The sequence below is a fragment of the Gymnoscopelus braueri genome, assembly GCF_963280865.1.
Source record: "Gymnoscopelus braueri genome assembly, chromosome: 20".
Lineage (NCBI taxonomy): Eukaryota > Metazoa > Chordata > Actinopteri > Myctophiformes > Myctophidae > Gymnoscopelus > Gymnoscopelus braueri.
This window is the reverse complement of record NC_137622.1, coordinates 5,898,002-5,910,804: the sequence shown is the minus strand read 5'-3', so window position 1 is coordinate 5,910,804 and position 12,803 is coordinate 5,898,002. Positions and strand designations below refer to the sequence as shown.

The 12,803-nt window shown below is 42.4% G+C and overlaps 1 pseudogene across 1 annotated transcript; it reads right to left on the bottom strand.

The window, feature by feature from the left end:
• Positions 1 to 10,402: 10,402 nt before the first annotated feature.
• On the bottom strand, positions 10,403 to 11,115 carry LOC308076410 (Y-box-binding protein 1-like; annotated as a pseudogene). Its single transcript has one exon. The product of its transcript is annotated as a Y-box-binding protein 1-like (transcript).
• Positions 11,116 to 12,803: the final 1,688 nt, after the last annotated feature.

Genomic DNA, 12,803 nt, shown 5'->3' with positions numbered 1-12,803 from the left:
TAGGCAAATGTATTAGTCCTTGTCCTCCCTCTTCCTTTGGCAGGAAAAGAACAGCCTGTGGAATCCAGTGCAGTTTATCCCAAAAAAAATCAACTAGTAAAGCCTGAATTTTTGAAAGCAACTTTGGAGGGGGGTCCACACAACTTAACCTATGCCACAAAGAGGAGGACACCAGATTATTAATTATAAGTGTCCTACCTCTGTATGACATGCTTGGCAAAAGCCATTTCCACCTTTTGAGCCTACCTTCTATTTTTTCTAAAACATTCTCCCAGTTCTTATTTAGCATGGAGTCTTCACCCAAAAAAACACCCAAATATTTGATGCCTCCTTTTTTCCATGTAAGCCCTTCTGGTAATCTTAGTTTGTCTTTCAGTTTATCTCCCACCATTACAGCCTCACTTTTATTCCAGTTAACTTTTGCTGAGGAAAGCTTATTGAAAAGATTTATATTCCTCTCTAAGCAATCAATGTCACTCTGTTTGTTTAATGTGACAATTACATCGTCAGCATATGCAGACATTTTAACTGATGAAGGACAACCAGGGAAAAAAACACCTGAAAGTTCTTTCCTCAGTTTGTGAAGCATTGGTTCTATGGCGAGAGAATACAGCATCCCTGAAAGTGAGCAACCTTGCCGTACCCCCCGTTTTACATCAAAAGGCGCAGCCAAACCACCATTAACTTTTAGTATACTCGCAATGTCACCATACAAAACCTTGATCTTGGCGATAAATCCAGAATTGAAACCAAAAGCACCTAGGGTCTGCCACAGGTACTTTAGTTCAACTCTGTCAAACGCCTTAAGCTGATCTATGGAAATAAGACCAGTATCCAAGCCAAATGAGCTAGAGATGTCCAAAACATGCCTAATTAAAGTGATATTGTCACTTATTAACCTGCCGGGCACACAGTAAGTCTGATCAACATGAATGACCTCGCTCATCACCTCTCTTAGTCTAGAGGCTAAAGCCTTGGAAAGGATTTTATAGTCCCCACACAGCAAAGAGACCGGTCTCCAGTTTTTTAGTTCTTGTAGATCCCCCTTTTTTGGCAGCAGGGTAATAACTGCTCTCCTACAACTCAGCGGCAACTGTCCTTTGCCCAAACTGTCCCGAAACACCTCCAGCAAATCTTCACCAATCACTGGCCAGAAAGACTTATAAAAGTCAACAGGTAGTCCATCAATGCCTGGTGCTTTGCCATTTCCAAGGCTCATGAGGGCAGTATACAGTTCATTCAGCGACAGTTCTCTGTTCAACACAGCATTATCATGATCGCCCACCTGAGGAAGTCCATCAAAAAAAGATTCAGCCAGTTCTTCATCCTCCACATACTCCTCTCTAAACAGTTCTTTGTAGAAGGAGGTGGCAAATCTTCGAATCTCAGAGGTTCCTGTGATCATACATCCATTTTCAGACCTTAAGGAGTGAATGATCTTTTTTTGACCATTTTTTCGCTCCAATCCAAAGAAAAACTGTGAGGGGGCATCCATATGAGATGCATTCATGAACCTGGAACGAACCAGAGCTCCCTGTGCTGTGAAGCCCAACAGGTTAGCTAACGCAGATTTTTTAGATTTCAGAGCTTCAACATGCTCTTGATTACCATTAGAAACCACAACATTCTGTAGTTCTACCACTTCAATCTCTAAGTCCTGAAGAGACCTGGTAATGTGCTTGGTGACATTGCGCGTATACTGCTGACAAAATTGCTTTATCTGGGCCTTACCATTGTCCCACCATTGCTGCACAGAAGAATAATTCAATTTATTCTCCCTATGTAAGGCCCATAAAAATTCTAAAGCCTCTTTAAAAGAGATATCCTGTAAGAGACCAGTATTAAAGTGCCAATAAGCACTGTGTACCTTAACATTCTGGATGTAACAAGAACACTGAACAAAACAATGATCAGAGAAACCAACAGGAAAAATTCTACAGTCTTTAAAGATACCAAAATGTTGTTCAAAACAATAAAAACGATCAAGCCTAGCCAAAGACAAAACATTGTCCTTAGCATGACTCCATGTATATTGCCTATCACTTCTATGAAAACCTCTCCACACATCTTTCAACTCATGGGTTTCCATTAGACGCTTAAGTCTAACAGACGAAGCAGGATGAGGCTCTAAGTGGTTTCTGTCAATTGCCAATTCAGTGCAATTAAAGTCCCCGGCCAAAAACAAAAAATCATCTGTGCAATTCTGAATAACATTACTCAAAATGTCCAAAAATGTCATTCTTTCAATGGCCAAAACTGGAGCATAAACATTAACAAAAATCATGGTCACCTTTTCATATTGAACTTTCACTTTTAGAATATAACCACACATTACTTCTTCCACCTCAAAAGAATGTGGACTAAAGCCCTTTGAAAAAAGCACTCCAACACCACCCCTATTAGACAAATTGTGACTCAAAATAACCTCTTCAGGCCATTCTTTTTTCCAATCATTTTCATTTTCACTGTCACTATGTGTTTCTTGAATAAAAACAACATCAATGTTTTTTAACTCTATCAGTTTAAAGAGAGAAGCCCTTTTCACGTCACTTCTTGCTCCATTAATGTTTAAAGAACCTACTTTAAATTCCCCCATCAAAAAGAGAAAAATTGACAGTACAAGAACCACACACATACCCAGTGTGTGGAAAAACACACCTGTCTTAATCATAATCATCTATAAAAGTGGCTCTAACTTTTGTCACCATCTTCTTAAGCCTATGGACTTCTGGGCCAGTAAAAGACCCTTCCTCCTTTATAAGCAGCGTTACAGACCTAACAAAACCTTTCAGATCAGGGTAGAAATCCTCAATTTTCACTCCCCTATGCCCTTTAGTGTCTGACAGAAATTTCCTAATACTCTCAAGAGGATAGAACACCATTTCAGCCTCTTGTGAAGGTGTCCACTCACAATCCTCTTCAGACTCTGACAAGTCATCTGACAAAATATCCAGTGCTTTCTTGCTCTTAACCTTGCCTCCACTCTGTTCCTTATCATTTAGTTTCCTTTTATTGGCCTTATTTGATAAACTTAAAGTAATACTAGGTAACGTTTTCAACAAAACTAAAGTTAAATTGTATATCTTTTGTCAGTGGCAAAAGTTTCACAACACCCACTCCATGAATTTCACCCCCGGAAGCCTTTTATTTATATATTTTCTATTGAACGGTGAAGGGGGGGACTTTCCCGGGAAAATGACGTTCCTGGCCAACGTCATGACGTCGTGGCCGACGTCCCCAGGAACTACCGCAACGGTTTCCTGTTTGGCCAGGAACTACCGCGGTAATAGCAAAAAGGAACCTCACGCTGATGTTAAGAGAATGTAGGATTGGAAGATCGAAAAAGAACAGAAAAAGAAAGCACAGCTCATGGTAACTAATGCTCCACTGGCTAAGAGAAACGATCCGTAGATAGTATAAAACAATTAAAAGATCGCTTTTTGAAACGCTTCCGGCTTCCGGTGAAAACGAATGGAATTCTGGGTAATCGAGGATTACGGAAATTGTATGCAGTGACGGTAGTGACCAGCAGAGGTTGCTAAAAATCGTTATTTGGGATTCTGCATTGTACAACTTTAAATCCTCAAAAATTTCCATTTTTTCGGAAACTGAAGAAGCAGGGGGGCCAAAAACCATATTTTGGCCAGCTTCTGTTCCTGCAGCTGTCCCTTTAAACACATTGTCAACATGACACTGCTTGCTTTTTTCTTTTTCTCCATTTTTGTTTGTCTTTTTTCTGTGATTTCTCACTGGCCTGTGCTTTTGCATTATTTTCTTTAACAATTTTATTTCCATTCTCAGCGTGACCACTTTGCACACTCTGCTCCTCCTGCACTACTGTCTCCGTTTCATGTACTGTCTCTACTGTCTGCGCACCGAGCGAGAAAGAATCAGCCTGCGCTGTATTCTGTGAATCTGACTCAGGCTGCGGTGCGTTTTGTGCGTTCGCCTCAGACTGCGGTGCGTTCCGCGAGTCTGGCCCAAACTGCGGTGCATTCTGTAAAACTGGCTCCGCCTGCGGAGCGTCTTGTGCGCTCTCCGTGCCAGACGTGCCAGCGACAGCCTCTCCACTGCTCTCAGCAGCCGGCGGTGGCGCACCAGAGCCGGCTCTTTTAGGAGTAGGACAAGAGCGAATTAAATGCCCTTCAACTCCACAACCAAAGCATTTCAGATTATCAGAGGTTGCAAACACTGTGTAGTTAAAACCACCGACTTTGAAACTAAATGTCAAATTCAAATCATTGTTTTCTTTCAAGATCATATAAGCCTGCCTTCTGTGACTCACAACATGTTTAAACTGTGGCGATTTACATTCCAATAAAACCATTTGAACTGGGGTCACCAACTTCCCATAGCGTGACAATTCTTTGGCCAGATCCTCATTTTTAATGAAAGGAGGAGCGTTTGAAATTACGATCTTTTTAGCTGGATTCACCAGTGGAAGAACAGGTGTGAATGTATCGCGGACAACAATCCCATTCTCAACAACTTCTCCCACTTTAGCTACCTCGTCCACGAATATAACAACACCGCCATTCATGCGAGAGGCAGATTTCACACTTTCACATCCTACAACCTCTCCAACAGCTAGACTAACCTCCTCCACCGACACGCCGACATTGACCATGACTTTGATAGCATGTCGGCGTGTCAGCTTCTCAAACACTTCAAGTTCATGGCCACTAACCACGGGCATAATGCCCTACTGGTTGTGAGCCCCGCTACTCTTAAACACCCGTGAAAAACACCAGCTAGTAGCAAAAAATCACATAAAATAAACAATCAAAAAAAGAAACAAACAAAGATAGAAAACTCACTTAGACTCTTTTTCCACACGCTCACCCACGCTCACCCACTCGCTCAGAGAGAGAGAGAGAGAGAGAGAGAGAGAGAGAGAGAGAGAGAGAGAGAGAGAGAGAGAGAGAGAGAGAGAGAGAGAGAGAGAGAGAGAGAGAAAAAAAAAAATACAGGGAGTCAACAGGTTTACCACTTGCAGTGGTGGAAAGTAGCTAAGTGCATTTACTCAAGTACTGTACGTAGGTACAATTTTGAGATATTTTTACTTTACTGGAGTAATTCCAATTTAAGTACTTTTACTTTTACTACATCTCAGAGGCAAATATTGTACTTTTACTCCACTAAAATTATTTGAAAACTTTAGTTACTTTGCAGATATAAATTATTACATTATAAAACTTTTCAACACATTAATACATTAACCACTTTAGCCTTAATATATACATAGGCTATTTGAAAATAGCAGATCTAAAGCTCACAACGCGTCGTAATGCGATGCGTTGTTAGCTTGTAGATCTGCTATTTTCAAACATTGTAGTACTTTTACTTTTGGTACTTTAAGTACATTTTGATACCAATACTTTTGTACTTTTACTCAAGTACATTTTGAATTACGGACTTTTACTTGTAACAGAGTACTTCTACATTGTAGTATTGATACTTTTACTTAAGTAAAACATTTGAGTACTTTTTCAACCACTGGCGCCCGGGCGCGCGCACGCACACACACACACGCACACGCACACGCACGCACACACAGTGTGCCACAGCAGGTCAAATTGCCCACTCATGGCCACTCCAGTAGCACTTTGCGAGCAGTGGAGGTGAGACACCACAGGTAATGGTTCAAAAGTGTATTGTGGAGGAAAACTGGTCTTGCAGCAATCAGATGAAAATACACTTTATACACATTATAATTTTGAAAAAAGTAGTGTTCTCTAATTGCAAAGCTTGACGTCAAGGCAAGTTTATGAGCTGAGAACGCTGGATTGTTCATGATGTAGCACAAGATCTTGCCTTCTTGTATGCAAGCTACATAGTCCACAGAAATTGCAAGTGCATCCACTACAACTACATTGACAATGGTAGTTACAACGGGGCAGTTTAACGTCATGTCATGGACACAAACGCACGCACGCACGCACGCACGCACGCACACACGCACGCACGCACTGAGGACTGCTCATGTTGATGTTAATATTATGTACTGAATATGGTATTCATATTGAATTTGTTTTCACAATAGTCATTTGCAAATACCTTTTCGGTGTCTCATCTCTGAATATTCACTGGAGATGCACATGTTAACCACTGGTTGAATACATTGAAGATATATGTTTTTTGTTTGACTTAAAAGCAGTTAAGTCACATTTGGACCATGGACACACTGAAATAAGGGGGGTTGCAATGAACACTTGAGAAAGGTTTAAGCACTCATTGACCACTTGTAGCAACTTATAATCACTCTATAATGATAATAATATTAACAGTCAGTATAATAAATTAATTATTATAATGTTGTACAACTATGAGAATTATAATGCACTATGATCCTGTGTCCAGTAATTATGAACTTATACTAATACTTGGTCTGATAAGTCACTGTAAAATTCTTCGACTTATGATTGTTGGTATAAAGCATTATGAATAATTAAGAGTTTGTTTAAATATAATTATAGTGTCGTAATCTAATTACAACGCATAATTATATGTATGTTTATAATGCATTATATGAAATGCATAGGAAGTGTTACCTTTGTTGTAAGGTAATTGGAAAATGAATTGCAATGATTTCAACCTGAAAATCTACCAATGGCGGCATAACTACCACTGTATTAGCCTGTTGATCTGCTGCTTTTGATACTTGATACTAGCCGTTTTGGACATATGAGGTTTCCACCCGACAGAGACGCTATAGAATGACAGATCTGAGCAGTCTGTGATGCCATATAGTCCATGAGCCCAGGCCAGAATTTTCATTAATCAGTAACACTCAAGGTGGCAAATTCTAGTTTGGTATTTTGAAAAGGTCTATATCCCTAGATAATATTTCAACATGATAGCCCTTCCCTAGTGGTAGCTTAGTCCCAGTTATCAGCCTTCAATGACACCAACCATAGATCCACAGAATGACAAATTCGTCGAACTTTTTTTGAATAGAACACGTCATACAGAGGGGGAAAAAAACATTATTCAATCTCTTTCATTCACTTATTTAACCGCATGAGCCCTATCATGCCTATTCTGGGACAAACATTCAGCAAATGGCATGTCTACATGCTCACAACACCTCACGTTGTGATACGATGTGAACAACTAATCGGGGTCACTCAAGTGCAACATTTGCTAATTCTAGTTTGGTATTTTGAATGATATTTGATCATGCTAGCCTTTCCCAAGTGGTAGCTTAGTCACAGTTAGCAGTCTTCATGACGACGCACGCGCTGACGACGCACGCGCTCATGCTTTCAATTTAGAAACAACACTAGAGGGAGCCACGAGCCAGGCTTCCCAACTAAAGTGCACAAACATATATGGCCGCGACCGCGCGCAAGCACACGCGCACGTGCACGCACACGCGCATGCGCACGCGCTCATGCTTTCAATTTGGTTTATTGAAAGCAGGACTGTTAAGATACTTTTATTGTGTTCTGGCTTTTGTTTTAGTTTTCCCCTGACACACACACACACAGTGATCCATGAAAATAACTATTCTGTACCTATCGGTTCACAACTCGGACGGCGCTGATTTCACTAGCAGAGCATCGGCCGGTCAGCGCGGGCACTCGTGCCTCCTCGGCCTCAAGCTCTGCTGAGTCGGCGCGCCTCCGTCATGGACAATAACTATTATCACGTGTGCACGCGTGTTCAGCGTTCCCCTAGCGTAGCTTCCTGGTTGCTACGTGGGGGGGAACAACAAAAGACAGGTCCGCGTCGCATCAAAGCCCTGCCTCGCCCCGAAGCCCCGTGCCTAAAAACAAGCGCTCCCCTTCCAATTTACCTGGAATGCCAATTTACCTGTGACATATATAATCAGCACCATTTGTGGCACAATGGCGGACAAACACGTCTTTTCATGTCTAGGTACCCATTGACTCAGTTCTAGTGAGAAATTCTCTAACACCAAATTGCGAACAGGCCTATAGGCCAGGTACAGGACTGTGCAAATAAAGTGGGGAGATGGCAAAACAGTTAATGTCCTAAAAAAGTATTAAAGCTACTCATTTGAAAAGTCTATCATGTTTCAAAGTACTTGAAACCCTATGGACCCTACAAACAAAATGGTGCCAAAGAGATTTTTCCACCTTGTGTCACTGACTTCTGGTCTGGCCCATGGACTAAATAGGAATAGTCTAATCCCAAACTACAGTATATTGGCACAGAATAGTAGACTACCCAATTATAGCTAGCTACATAAAATAATATGAAAGCAGTTAAAATGACAACAGAGTACAATTCGGCTTTCAGAATATAGAGCCTTATCTTTTGGAAAAAAAAAAGGTTTTGTTTTAGACAAACAAAATGACACTTGGGGCCTATACAGCACCTTAAGGAATAGGCGTAGCCACTATAGGCTAAAGCCGAGTCTAGCTGAGTCAGTCTAGCCCAAAAGGGGATTATTGGCACAGAATACTACCCTGTGATAGATGAAACATCTTAATGGCAAAAGAGTAAGAAGAGAGTAAGAACAATCTAACTGGGATAGCCTATCCAGGTAAAAAAAAAAGGACTAGCAACATCAACTAACAGCTTACAATCCAAAACGTCTGTTGACTTCATATATTTGACCTTCAGTAAAACATAAAAATAAATTAGATGAACCAGGATGTGTAGCTTTAAATTGTGTCTTAAAGCTGTATTTTCTTCTTGCTTTTACTTATATTTGAGCTTGCGTTTGAGAATGTCAAGCTGTAGCTGTGGCTGTCAAAAATAAAAATGAATTCAACATGAAATAAAAAAAACAGGCTTGTATCTATAGATTCAGCACACAAATCTGTGGTAATCTGGTCAAAAGCATGGGTGGTGCAAAGGATGTGAGGATCGTTAAGTTTAACCACTTAAACCCCAGCATCCTAGTGTTGGGAGCTTGTCGATCGGCTTGTCGATCGGCTTTTTTCAGCGAAAGCTTTCCCCACAATAACAGAAAACAGAAAACAGAAAAGTCACTATTATAGAGCCCTGAGGGATTCTGGTTAACCATATGGGGTTTAAGTGGTTAATTTGTTTTTTATTGCTCAGGATCGTCAATATTCCTTGTTGATCCAAAAAAAGGAATAAGAGAAAAAAGAAAATGTGTCCAAGAACTGCATAGCTTCATGAAGTATGATGTATAACTCCATATTTCAGCAAGGCTCCAGGCCAGGATTCAACCCCCATCCGATTCCTCGCATCTCATAGACTAGTTATCAAGCTTTTTTGTGCCATGGACCCCTAAATTGATGTATTGGGCCACAGTGTACCAGGGACCCCCACAAGAGAGAAAAGTTTCCAACCATTTTTGATGTTTCAAAATCTTTCAAAAATAGCATGTACAATGTTTGCACCGATGCTACATTAACTACATTAAAAAAACTACTTTTTTTACTCAAGGGCCCCTGGGGTTCCCGGGGCCCCACTTTGAGAACCAATAGAGTCATAGAGGACTTGTGGCTCTGAAAGAGGCTAGCCAATGTGGTCCGGGGCCCACCAGGGGTCCAAATAGGTATGTAACTCTGAGAGTGTACAAATGTAACTTGTTGTTTGTTTTATTTTAACTTTAGGACCCCTCTACACTGTACAATTCTCAGTGTTAATTTAATTTTGGTTCCATTTGGTTTCAAATCTCTCAGAGTTACGTTGAGAACCAGTGCTAGCTGACGTGAACAGCGAGTGTGTGATAAAGCCTGGCCACTGATCAGTTTGCAATATTATCGACTGACAGACACCTCCAAGCCCCATGGCTTCCATTATTTAAAAAAAAGGTATAAAGCTAAATATTTCAATATATATAGAATATAGTGTGAATAAAAACTAGTGGAATTCTATGTGAACCTGTATGTGGCATAGATCGGTCCAGTGGTTTGCAAGATTAGCTCTGGACAGACACACAAACAAACAAGCCCCTTTGACGTCCAATATAGAACATTATGTGAACAAAATAAAAACTAAGTGGGATTCTATGTGAGATTCTCTGATTGATCTCCTTTCCCCCTTGCCCCCTCCCCCCACTCTTCTCCCAGAAATAACAATACGATGGGAATTATGCACGAAAACACATTTCACCCACTCTTTTACTTCTGTAAACTTGTCATGTGACAATAAAGCTGACAATTCTGAGCCTGGCAACAGTGTGTCAGTCGGTCCATCAGTCCAGCAGTTTGCAAGATTTTCTCCGGAGACACACAGACGCCAAAACCGTAAAAAAAAAAGGACGATGGTAAGAGATGGCGGGTGTCGGTGGGCATGTTCTTTCTTACTGAGACTGCTGGGGCGTCAGGAGTGGATGTTTTCCCAATGGATGTTCGCATCCTGTCTCTGCCTCCTTGAACTGCCGGCCAGGCTTTCCACCGGCCTGTAAACATCTGTGGCAGTAGCTGAAGTTACGGCGCTGACGGGGTTCTCGGTTCTAGCCGCCCTCGGTCGCCACCCTAGTTCTAATTTTTTTTGCCTCCGCTCCATCCCGTGCCGTTCTGGGAGAGGGTGGACACCTTGGTCTAAAATGTGGTTCGAAGCCCCTGTGGTATCTGCCTCATTGGTTGGCTGCCCTGGTCTGGAGCTCTCTGAATCTCGTCACCTTCACCTCAGTCATCTCTCCTCATGGTGCGTTGGCGTCCGGGGGCCAACGACAGCTGGTGTAGGAGGGCGTGCCTGTGCTGTTGTTGCAGCATCTCTCCTTCTGGGGCGCTCTCTGTTGTCACGACCGCCGCTGGTGGATTCACCCTCACCGCTGCTCTGGTAGTTGTCCGGAAAGTCTCCGGTTTGTGGTTTGTAGCGTTTGTAGTGATTCCTATCGGCGGCGTACTTGCTCCCTTGCACCGGAACACCTCCTGGGCCGGTGACGTTGGCCGCCTCCGCTCCCTTGTCCCCTTCGACCACGTCGAATTCCACGGTCTCTCCGTCTCCGACGCTGGGAAGGTATTTCCTTGGGTTGTTCTTTTTTATGTCCGTCTGGTGCACAAAGACGTCCTCTTTTGTGTCATTCCTGTTGATGAAACCGAATCCGTTCTTGACGTTAAACCACTTCACTGTGCCCAAGACCTTTGTTGCAATGAACTTCTGCTTGGCAGAGGCTGCATTAGCAGGCTGCGGCGGTTGTTGCATGTCGGCCTCGCTGCTCATGCTTGCTGGGCGGTTATGGCCTGTGCGGGTGGTGTCACTCTAGTATTATGTTGCTCGGTTGCTAGATGGTAACCTTGGCCGCCGGTGGTGGGGGGGCTGTTGTCTGCTTTCCTCTATACTCTCGATAACTCTCTAGGTCTCTGTCTATCAACTGTCAAGATCTAAAGTATTCCGCAGCACCCTCACCACCTTATATAGACTGGTCACACAATGCACAAACTGTTGCCATGCATGCCTCTGACAACGCTCATTTGTGCAGGCGTTCTTATCTGCACACATTTCTCTTAATGTTTCTCACAATAGGCTCTATGCACAGCAGAGATATTGTGAAGACATTCACATGTGTTGCCAATGATACTAATGAAGGCTCTGTTCCAATCTGGTCAAACAGAGTCAGATACAGAGTACAGAAGTCCTGACGTCACTCGTCCATCCCCTGGTTCGTAAAGTAATTTCGCTATGGAGAATAACATTGGGTCATCTTAGAATCGTCTCATATAAGAATTGTGGTCCAAAAATAAACAAACTGTCTCGGCGATATTGTCAGGGAGGTGGCTCTGTATCGTTTATGATAGTCAGTCACTCATATTTCAAACAGTCTGCTTCTGGCGAAAATTTAACTAATTTGTCGGAAGTAATTTTAGCGTTTTTTCACCGTCAGTTGATGCTTCATATCCATAAGAGTAAAACCGCCGGGGTCATTTGTTTATTTTTGGAACACAGTTCTTATTTGACGCGATATTAAACACGTCTATGGGAATTCAGAACGGGGGGAAAAAACGCGACCCAGGTAGGATGTGTAAATTACGTCAGACTTCGCCTCGGTGCTCTATAGTGCTGATATTGTGCATGTTGGCTCACTGGAAACACTCACACACAATTGGGGTCCAGGCCCCTCATGGTTCCTTTGAGGGGGTTCCAAATGGTCCCTTACGGGCGTGTAACCCTGAGAGTGTACAAATGGAACCAAATGGACCCATAAGGGTCCATTTGGTTCCATTTGTACACTCTCAGAGTTATGGGGGGTTGTGGAAATTAAAAAATCTGAGAACTACTGTGCTACACTAAATGGAACAGAGGCTTCATTAGTATCATTGGTAACACCTGTGAAATAAGTGATAATATGGCTACTGTGCATAGAGCCTATTGCTAAGACACATTTCTGACACATTTCTTGAAACCTTCACCCATTTTACGGTGAAAACACTGCCAGTATAGGCTGCAGAAAAGACAGGAAAAAACTGCTAGTGTTGTACTTGAAAAGTACAAATTTTGAGTTGAAAGTGTGTGGGGTGTAACGGAAAAGTAAGGTAATGAGTAGTGCAACAAGTTACTTTTGTCAGAGAGTAATAAGTAAAGTAATAATAGCCCAACAATGATCATGGTGCTGTGCTATCTGTGTCTCGCTCCCGCCTTCAAATCACACCTTTGGAGGAGTGTCACTTCAAATCCGCAACAATATCACAGAGACAATAGGCAGGCATTTCTCTTGGCCCGTGTTTATTGGCAACAGCTGCACAAGCCTGGGATGTCATTACAGTGGGCTGTGTTATTGTCATTGTCGCCTCATATCCCTCCAATGATCTCCGATAAGGCCACGGCTGCCAGAGACATCAGCTGCCTTCCGAGCAGCATGAGGCTTTGCTAGGTGAAACGCGGCGAGCGCTAACGCAGGCATCTGTATGCGC